The sequence below is a fragment of the Spermophilus citellus genome (assembly GCF_964194105.1).
Source record: "Spermophilus citellus genome assembly, chromosome: 12".
Taxonomy (NCBI): Eukaryota; Metazoa; Chordata; class Mammalia; order Rodentia; family Sciuridae; genus Spermophilus; species Spermophilus citellus.
The window spans coordinates 15950596-15957361 of record NC_138198.1 but is presented as its reverse complement, the minus strand read 5'-3'; positions in this window follow the sequence as shown (position 1 = coordinate 15957361).

Below are 6766 nucleotides of genomic sequence, written 5' to 3'. Positions count from 1 at the left end.
AGTGTTACAACAGGCTGGGGGCACAGTTCAAGGTGGAGCACATGCTTAGCATGTGCAAAGCCCTCTGATTAACTTCCAGTATCTCTGTCCCCCCAAAGTGGTAAAGTCCGTGATGATTTTTATTTCCTGCCATTCTGGCCATATTTATTTTTCCTTTCTTTTGCATGAAATATCTTATTGATTATGTTCTGCAGTGATGGTTTAGTGGTTTTGAATTCTTTTAGTTTCTGCTTGTCATGGACAGTTTTAATTTCATCTTTAATTCCTAAGGGTGGTTTTGTTGGGTATAGCAATCTTGGTTGAAACCCATTGTTTTTCAGGGTGTGGTATATATTATTCAAAGCTCTCCTGGCTATTTTAGTCTGGGCTGAGAAATCAGTACAAATTCAAATTGACTTATCTCTAAATGTGCTGTACTATTTTTCTCTTGTGGCTTTTAGAATTCAATCCTTTTTCTGAATATGAGATGTTTTATCTACAATTTGTCCTGGATAGGGTCTTTTTTGATCTATCTATTCAAGGTTCTAAATATCTCTTGATTTGGATTTCTAGTATTGTTTTAATGAAAAGGTTGTGTATTTATTTAGTTTGTATTTTGATTCCTTCATGTATACCAGTTAGATTTGGTCTCTTGATATTATCAGATTCCTTGAAAATTCTGGTCATGATTTCCTAAAACCTTTTCTTTGTTGTTGACTTTATTTTCAAGATTGCATACCTTATCTTTGAAGCCTGAGAATCTGTCTTCACCAATAGAAGACAGATGTCTTCTATTGGTGATATTTTCAATAGAATTTTTGAGTTGAGACTTTCATTTCCATTTTGGTGAGATTCTTTTTCAGAATCTCTCTTTATTGAACTGTCCTTTTACTTCTTGTATTATCTCAGTTCATTAAACATTTTAATTGTCAACTTTATAAATTTTTTTTTGAGGGGGTGTATTGGGGATTGAACTTAGGGCACTTGACCACTGGGCCACATCCCCAGCCCTAGTTTATATTTTATTTAGAGAGAGTCTCACTGAGTTGCTTAATGCCTCACTGTTGCTGAGGCTGGCTTTGAACTTGAGGTCCTCCTGCCTCAGTCTTCCCAGCTTCTGGGATTACAGCCATGCCCCACCGTGCCTGGCTTGTTAGCTATTTGGGGTGGCTTATTCCCTTGATTTTTTGGTATTGTTAGTATTTGTACCCATCTGCTGGGAGGATTTTTCTCTTCTACTTTTATGTAAGGGATTTTTTGCTGTTGTTCTTAGGTTGACATGAAAGTAGAGTGTATTTTGACATATTATTCATAGATGGAGTATAACTTATTTTAATTAGGATCCCATTCTTGTGTGTACATGATGTGGAGTAGTACTGGTCGTGTATTCATCTGTGAACATAGGAAAGTTATGTCCAATCCATTCCACTGTCTTTCCTACTCCTATCCCCCTCCCTTCCCTTCCTTCCCCTTTGTCTAATCCAGTGAACTTCTAGTCTTTCCTCCTTCCCTTATTGTGTGTTAGTATCCACCTATCAGAGAAAACATTCAGCCTTTGGTGTTTTGGGGGATTGGCTTTTTCACTTAGTGTGATATTCTCCAGTTCCATCCATTTCCCAGCAAATGCCATAATTTCATTCTTCTTTATAATTTCATTGGGTATTGTCATGAGGGGGCAAAATTATGACATATGCAGTCGAGGGGAGAAATAAAGAATGTCCCTTTCAATGCTTTATTCACTCAAATTACTCAATACAATTTCACCCTATAGGTTCTTAATCAAGAAAATGACAATCCTTAATGCTAGGCACTGCAGTAGACATAATCAATTCATAGCAAACACTTCTAGATTAATTAATTCACAGCAAACAATTCTAGATTAATTCTAAGCACTGCAAAACACACTTAATCATGACAGGCTAATGGCAGACATTCCCTCTGCATGCTAAGTTCAAAGGTCTTAAGTCTTAGGCTTTATGTCCAGCAGATGCACACTCCCTCAGACGAGGTGGTAGAGTTTGAGTGGTGAGGATCATGCAGAGGCTTAGGGAAGGATGACAAATGATGGGATGTCAGGTCCTCATCAGGCTCTCCAGTTGAGTGCATCCTTGTTTTGGCTGGCTGATCCCGGTTCATTTGCTTTATCATTTATACTAAGTTTTGGGGTTTTTTGACCCGCCCCCTTTCAATCCTTATCAGCTACCATGGGATTTCTCACTGACATCATTTACCCTGGGGTCAGAAACTTCTGGTCCCCACCCTGATCTTCTCACCTTTCCCTCTTATCAGGGGAGGACAGCCTGCCAGGGGCTTCACTCTGTTTATATGGGTGAGGGTAAGTAACTTGTCTGAGGCCATACTGGAGGGCGCTGTGGATGTGCCTGGTGAGATTGCAGGAGTTTTTAAAATGGAGTTGCTTAGGCCTAAGGCCATCCTAACAGGAATATATACCATTTTCTTTATCCATTCATCTGTTGCAGGGCACCTAGGTTGGTTCCATAGCTTAGCTATTGTGAATTGGGCTGCTATAAAAATTGATGTGGATCTGTCACTATAGCTGGTTTTAAGTCCTTTGGTATAATCTAGGAGTGGGATGACTGGGTCAAATGGTGGTTCCATTCCAAGTTTTCTGAGGGATCTCCCCAGTGCTTTCCAGAGTGGTTGCACCAATTTGCAGTCCCACCAGCAATGTATGAATGACCCTTTTCTCCCACACCCCCACCAACGTTTATTGTTACTTGTATTCTTGATGACTGCCATTCTGGTTAGAGTGAGGTGGAATCTCAGTGTAGTCTGTAAGGGACATTTTAGTGAGTCATTTTCTTTTTACTGTTTGTCCTGGGATAGGTGAATGTCTTGGCCTCAATTTGAACTCACTGTTGTTTCCAGTCTCTAACACCACATTGGGAGGAGATACTGGTCTCAGTGATCACAGTCATTTCAGAACACTGTCTTGTGCTAATCAATCTTTTAAGAAAGGACTTGTTAACGATGTTTCTCCGCAGCCCACTCACCTGACCATTGTTTGTGGTCAGGTTTCTGAAGTATGGGTTTGCTTTCCGGGGTCTCAGTCAGTTCATTCTTAGCTTTGACCCTGAGTGGTCAGACTCCTTAGGGTGTCTTTATGCAGAATTTCAAGACAGGCTCATTCCTTTCTCAACTGGGCAGCCTTGATGTCCCCAATTTTTCTGAGCACATCTCAGACGAGTGCTGGGGAGGAGAGTGGGATGTGCTGGCCTGCCCTCCCTCCACTTCCAGGCTTGTAGGGACTAACGCAGCCAGGTCTGGTCAGTAGTGCTCGTCCCCGAGAGTCGGCCAGGCTCCTAACAGCCAGGTCTGGTCAGCAGGGCCCGGGGGGGGGGGGGGGCATATGTCGTCCCCATCGGCCAGGCCCCCCCTGACAGACTGCAGATGTCTGTTCCCATGCTACAGCGGTCTGCTCCTCTCCATTTGCCGGTGTGAGTGGCTGTTCTGACTCACTCTCAGGGAGCTGCCATGGCCAAGTGACTTCCTCTGAACCCTCTTATCCCAGCCCCCCAGGGACAATGGTCCCACCCAGGTCATGGCTTGGCTGAGACCACTGTCCCCATTATACTCTGAGCTTTCTCCACATTCCTGGTTGGGGGTGAAGATAGTTTTTATTTCTTAAATTGTTTCCCTTTTATGTCTAATTCTTTTCTCAGGTTGCCACTTCATTTCTTTCTTTTCTTTTTTTTTTTTTAAAGAAAGAGTGGGAGAGAGAGAGAGAGAGAGAATTTTTTAATATTTATTTTTTAGTTCTCGGCAGACACAACATCTTTGTTGGTATGTGGTGCTGAGGATCGAACCCGGGCCACACGCATGCCAGGCGAGCGCGCTACCGCTTGAGCCACATCCCCAGCCCGCCACTTCATTTCTAAATGCTCCTAATTCTGATTTATATTGTTCTTTAGCTCTTCTATGATTTTCTTGATGTTGTTAGCTTGTTCTTCCCATGGATGGGAAGTGTAGCTCAGAGGCAGAGCCTGTGCTGCTCACCTGCCTGAGGGAGGCCTGGGTTCAATTACAGCAACAAACAATGAGAGAGACAGAGAGAGAGAGGGAGGGAGAGAGGGAGAGGGGGAAGGAGAGGGGGAGGGGGGAGAGAGGAAGAGAGGGAGAGAGAGAGAGGAGGAGGGGAGAGGGGAAGGGAGAGAGGAAGGGAGAAAGGGAGAGGAGGAGAGGAGGAGGGAGAGGGGGATAGGGGAGGAAGGGAGGGAGGATGGGAGAGGGTAGGGAGAGGGGGAGAGGGGGACAGGAGAGAGAGAGGAGGAAGGGAGAGGGGGAGGGAGGGGGAGAAGGGTAGAGAGGGAAGAGGAAGGGAGAGGGGGAGGGAGGGGAAGGTCACAGTTTGGATCTGTTGTGTGGGCATGTCCTTGTGGCCTGCTTTCTTTATGGGAATGTCCTCTTCTCAGCTCTTTCCTGGTAATGGCCTTGCGTGTGACTGATCTCAGTTCTCCCTAGTGCTCATTCTTATGTACATGTAGAAGGAGGCAGAGTTTAGGAGAGCTTTGGTAACCTCACTTAATGTGGTCTTTCTGGACTTCTATCAAAATGCCACAGTCTGGGTGGTTTATGAACAATGGACACTTACCTCTCACAGTTCTTTAGGGTGGAAGCCCAAGACCAAGGTGCCAGCAGATTTGGGGTCTGGTGAGGGCCTGGTTTCTGTTGCACAGATGGTACTTGTGAAGGAGGCCCAGTTGCTGACCTCACCAACTTCATTCTGACCCTCTGATTCCATTCGCCTCTTTACTTTTACTTTCCTTTGAACCGCTTTCTTTTGCAGTTACCTTGAATTCCAGGAACAGTAGGCCTGATTGATGAGCATCTTTTTGACCAGGTACTGAGCCCAGCCCCAAGAGCTAGGAGCCCCACAGGACAGATCACCCTACAAGGAGACTGTCCCCTCAGCAAGCACTGTCATCCCCGGGGGAAGTGAGGCTGCCCCTTACGCAGGAGCAGTGACCTCATGACAGGAACCAAAGATTGTCTAGATGGGCCCCCAGGGCACGCCTGGCCAGCACAGCTGACTGCCAGCAAGGCAACCCTGCTGCAAAGTGTTCTCCTTGCCATGGTCTGTGCCCCCTTTTCTAGAAAACTTCTAAGTGTCTGTCAGTCCCTTGAAGACAGACCTTTGGTCACTGTCCCCTGCACCTTTCTTCTCAGTGTGGCCACACGGAGTATATCTCCTTTCCTGCCCTTCACCACTGCTCAGCCCTCTGACTGGCACATCGGGGTGGGTGGTGGAGCCTGGTCTGTTGGGACCACTAGGGCTGGGCCCCCACCCAGGGACTTCCATAAAATTCTCTTGCCATGCCTTCATGGTAGAGGCTAAGGAACTCTCTGGGGAATTTTTTATTTTTATTTTTTTGTGATACTGGGGATGGGCAAACACTCTACCACTGTGCAACATCCCCAGCCTTTCTTCATTCTTTATTTTGAGGCAGGGTCTGAGTTGCCCAGGCTGGCCTTAAAGTTGTGACCCTCCTGTCTCAGCCTCTGGGATTACAGAATGCCCTCCCATCCCAATCCCATGGGCTTCCCTGTGCTCCAATCCCTTCCTTAGCATCACATCTCCTAATCCTATCACTTTGATGACTATATTTATCGTGTGAATTTTGGGGGATACAAACTTACAGACTCTTCTGCTCTTCTCCGCAGGGTGCCAACACACAGAGGCTCTCTGAAGTCTCCTTTCCCACTTTGTACCAGAGAAATGCACTTTCTCTTTCCCGCATTTCTCTGGTACATTCTGTGGGGGTTCTTATTCCAGGCTCCCCTCTGTGAGGAGCCTGGAAGGAGTGTTGGCTGTAGCCCAGGTCTGGCCCTGGCCCCTCTACTTGCTTACTATTGCCCGGGGCAACCTGATGCTTTCAGGTCTCCTGTCTTCGGGTGAGTGGAAAGTGTAGCTCTATTCCTGTTCCTACCTGCACAGGCCGATAGCTCGCAAGCCTCATAGCGTTCTGTGGTTCATCCCACCCCCTTTATACGTTGGGCCTTCATGGAGATACACCTTTGATGTCTTGTGAGCTGTCTTGTTCCAAACACTGTCCATGGGGTTTGGTTTTGATACCTAGTTGCTCAGTCCAAAGTACTCATAGATAAATGGCCCTTGATCCATATTAAAAAACTAAAAGAAAAAGAACATCTTTTTTTAATATTTTATTTTTTTTTAGTTTTAGATGGACACAATATCTTTATTTTTTATTTTTATGGGGTGCTGAGAATCGAACCCAGGGCCTCACGCATACCAGGTGAGCATGCTACCACTTGAGCCACATCCCCAGCCCCGAAAAAGAACATCTTATTGAGTCATTTTTAATTATTTGAACTATGGATTCTGCCTTGAACCAAAAATACGAAGAACAAAATCTTGAGAGAGTAATTCTCCCCCCAAAAAGCGGAAAAAACCAAGCCACCCCCAAGTAATAAGCCTTAGAAGTATCTAAACCAAAGTTTCCTAAACTAGAATCTTTGCAACCACTTAATACATCTTACTGTTTTCAAGACATTCAAGACATTCTGAGTGTGAATCTATTGCAGGTGGTGGTTCTAGTGCATGCTGTTCTAGAATTAACTAAGTGTGAAGCCTGGGCCCTCTTCAGAGAGTCTCAGATCTGACTATCCTTATGTCGGACACATGAGGCAGGACAGTAATCTGCAAATTACAATGCCTAACATAAGATGTCCTTCCACATCTCATCGCACATTGACTATAATGTATCTTGGGCCACCCCCCACCCCACCCCGCAGTTCTCTGTAATTC